This window comes from Octodon degus, unplaced genomic scaffold (assembly GCF_000260255.1).
Source record: "Octodon degus isolate 3935 unplaced genomic scaffold, OctDeg1.0 scaffold00232, whole genome shotgun sequence".
Lineage (NCBI taxonomy): Eukaryota > Metazoa > Chordata > Mammalia > Rodentia > Octodontidae > Octodon > Octodon degus.
The window spans coordinates 1382544-1386607 of NW_004524808.1; positions in this window are offsets into that span (position 1 = coordinate 1382544).

Consider the following 4064-nt stretch of genomic DNA (forward strand, 5'->3'; position numbering starts at 1 on the left):
GGTAAAACACATATAACATACGTCTTGTGGCATTAAGCATCCATGGACTAATGGATTTGTCAGTATCCATTGAAAAATCCATTTAAAGCAATCTTTTCCTATTTCCTAGTCCTGAGCCTTTTGAATGAAATGAGGAGAACTCCATTGCCACATTTGCTTTCCACTTGCGTCCCTACTTTCCAATTAACACAAGTGAGAAGCGAGACACCCTACCTCCCAGATGCTGTCTGCAGTGTCACACTGACTCACTGTTGCCAGAGTCTGTGGAGACAGGCCCGATAAGTATGTGAGGCCTGAGGTCTTAAAAATTAATACAGTTTCAACATGAGAGTATTATTTAAATCTGAATTGAATTACTTCCCTCCTGCTTATATGTTTTCTTAAAATTCATCACTGGATCTTTCATGTATAAAGATGTTTGCATTTCACATACTTCAACTTTTTTTTTACATTGGAAACCATGTGCATGGAAATCTTTCCCTTTGAACTTTAACCCAGACTTTAGCAGCTGAGCAGACAGCTGCAGAACTCTTGCACAATACAGTTGAATGGACAAGTTGTTCTCATCTGTACCCATCTCGCTCCTTTTCGGTTTGTTGAATCTTAATTTTTTACACCCCCCCATCTTTCTTCTGGGCTTACACACTCAGATGGACAGATAGTGGGGAATCAACCCTAAAAGCATACGTAGAAGCATTACAAGTTTCTGTTCTAAAGTCTGCAGGAAAGACTTGCATTAAGAAATCAAAGCCCACATGTAAATAAGTTTCAGAAAAGCAGAAACAATCTGCATAAGGAACAAATTTTGGATATAAGGAAGCCCTGCATCCCAGAAGGCTTCGAAAAGTGTGACATACCCAACTGCTCCAATGCTGTGACATCAGTCTGTTCACGAGGATGGGCTTGATGAGTGACAACTATATCAAAATGTTATTTTCCAGCTTATCTGCTGAAATAAAGAGGGAAAAATGATTAATTTCTTCTTTTGATAAATATTTCAGAAATGCCAATTGTATACTAAGCCCTCTGCCCGGCCATGGGACTGTGGCTATGAAAGGTCTTTGTGGATCAATGGTTGAGCGGGAGAAGCTGCCTGGTGTCAAGAACTGTGAAGGGTCTGAAATTTTACTCCTCTTGCAAGTTAATAAGTCAACTTGGCACAGTTTTGCGGCTGTTAGCAGAAGACGTGAGACAAAAACAAAGGGTTTTATTACTCAGGGAACTGCGAGCAGCATGAGCACGAATATATTTGCACCAGTTCTTCTGCCCCCAAGTCTGATGAGAGTGGTGTGGATGGGATCAGGCGAATATCTACACATGCACTGGGTTGCAATGCAGGAGAAAAACATGGAGGTTAGGGAACCTGGGGCTGGGGAGATAGCTTGGTGGTGTGAGCAGCTGGCCGGCAGGCAGAAAAACCCAGGTTTGATCCCTGGTACTGCATGCCATGCTGGCCACTGAAGCCAGGCCATGACGGTGCGTACCTAACATCCTAGCCTTGGGAAGGCTGAGACAGGAGGATCACTATGAGTCTGAGCTACATAGCAAGACCCTGTACCACAGGGGCCGGGGAGATGGCTCAGTGGAATAAGTGCTTCCCTGACAAGCGCAAGGGCCTGAGTTCAATCCCCGGTACCACAAAAAAAAAAAAAAAAAAGACCCTGTACCAAATAAATAAATAAATAAATAAATGAAAAAAGAAAGTTAGGGAACCCGAATCTTTTACAATTGGTGACAAGCATGCTTGTCCTTTCCATTGGAGGGAGATGCCATCTCTATCTCTCGAACATGTTGGCTATACAAACATCCATAAAAAGGCAGCCCCATCAGGCCACTGCCGGTCTAGATCAGCGGACAGGTGAACAGTTTTAGGTGTCTGATATGGTTTATATGTAGATGACCCGCCCCCCACCCCCAGCGCCTCATGCACTCACAGGTGGACCTGTACAATGTGACTGGGTATTGGAGCTGATTTCCTGTCACAAGGTGGGGCCTGGTGCAAAGAGGCGGGTCACTGTGGGTGTGACCTAGAAGGTTATATCTCTGCCTGGCTCCACCCTTCATTCTCCACTTCCTGTCTGCCACGATGGGGGCTGCTCTTCTCTGCCACACCCCTTTGCCATGCTATTTCTTCTCGTGAGCTGCTGATCAGGGACTTAAAAGTGAGCCAAAATAAATCTCTTCACCTTTCAGTATTGCAAGTATTGGGCTGGGGAGATAGCTCAGTAGAATAAGTGCTTGCCTGGCAAGAACAAGGGCCTGAGTTCAATCCCTGGTAGTGAAAAAAAAAAAAACCAAAAAAACAGTGTTGCAAGTATTGGGTATTTTGCCTCAGTGACAAGGAAAGTGATTAAGACAACACATGAATGAGCCTAGACAAGACGAGCAGGGTGGCCTCGCTGACCCCTAGTTGACCCCAGACATATGCACAATAAACATAGTTGTTTATTACCCTGGTTTTGTGAGTTATGCATAGCATTATTGTGGCAATAAACAACCGATAACATCACCAATGACTTCTTAGTTTCCAATCTAATTTGTCTTTCCTATTGTAAGCAGAGCTGTCTTCCTGAAGTAAAGATCTTATCAGGTCTCTTGCTATTTAAAAGCTTTTTGCTATGAGCTGCAGTGCAAACATGGAATCCAAAGGCTTTGGTGGTCTGGTCCTTATTTTGTTCTTATTTATTTATTGAAAAATAAAAATCTACTTTTTTTGTCTTTTTGAGACAGGGTCTCACTATGCATTTTAGGCTGGCCTTGAACCACTTTGTAGCCCACGCCGGTCTGGAACTTGCAACAATCCGCATGTTTCAGCTTGCTGAGAGCTGGGATTACAGGCAAATGCCACTGTGCCCGGCTACAGTCGCACCTACTTACACTGTCCCACATGATGTTTTGCCCATGGGTTTTTTTCAGTGGCACCCTTCACTTCTTTTCCCTCCTATTCTGTTTTGCTTCCGGCATTCTGTTCCCTTAGACCACACAGATGTTTTCTCAATAAGGACAAACAAGATCTTTAGCACAGTTTTTAAGATTATAAAAGTATTAATTCACTTTGTTACACGTGGAAACTATAGAAATGTACAAAGAACATCATCCACAGCAGCATTCCCTTGAGGCTTTTACCACTCAGGTCTTTTTGCATATATGCTAATTTCTGATTCTTTTCATTTCTTTTCTTTTTGAGGCATAAAGAAAGTTGTAGGAATAAATTTAAAAGTACACACTCAAAGAAATAAAGTGTTGGCCCTCGAGAGAGAGAGAGAGGTACATTATTCCCTTGAGCTGGGAACATTTATGTTTCTCTTGAGAGGGCGGGAACTCTATTGGAAGTTCTGTCCTGGGTCTTGGTTTATGGGAAAAGCGTGGCCCACCCACAGAAAGATAATGCTCCATTCATAAGGAAAGGCCCATTTTATAGGTGAAAAGAAATGATCCATTCACAGACGAAAAAGGCCAATTTTCAGGTGAAAGGGAATTTCCCAGTCTTAGTGGTCTCAGAAGAGGAAAAAACAGTAAAACTTGGCTTGTGCCTGAAGCTGCAGTTTTAGTTTTCAAGTTATGATTTTTCTTGTTTCTTTTCTTTCTTTTTTTTGGGGGGGGGTTGGAGAACCAGGGATTGAACTCAGGCCCTTGTGCTTGCCAGGCAAGCGCTTACTCTACTAAGCTATCTCCCCATCCCCTCTTGTCTCTTTTCTACCTAACTTTATTTTTTCTTTGAAGTCTAGGTAGAATTTGTTGTCAAGTACATAGAGGAGTTATGCATTTCCATGACGTCAGCTGAACACATCCTTATGTACTCAAGAGCTACTCTTGGGATCCAGGGAACTGGGGTGACAGTGGTGCTGTTGCTTGCTGCTGCTCCTGCTACTGCTGCTGCTGCTGCTGCTGCTGCTGCTGCTGCTGCTGCTGCTACTGCTGCTGCTATAGAAGTTACAGCTGGGTTGGGTGTAGTGGTGCATGCCTGTAATCCCAGCACTTGGAAGGCTGAAGCAGGTGAATCACTGTGTGTAATTTTTTTTCCATTTCCTTTCTCTTTCTGTTCACAATCAGACATCAAAAAT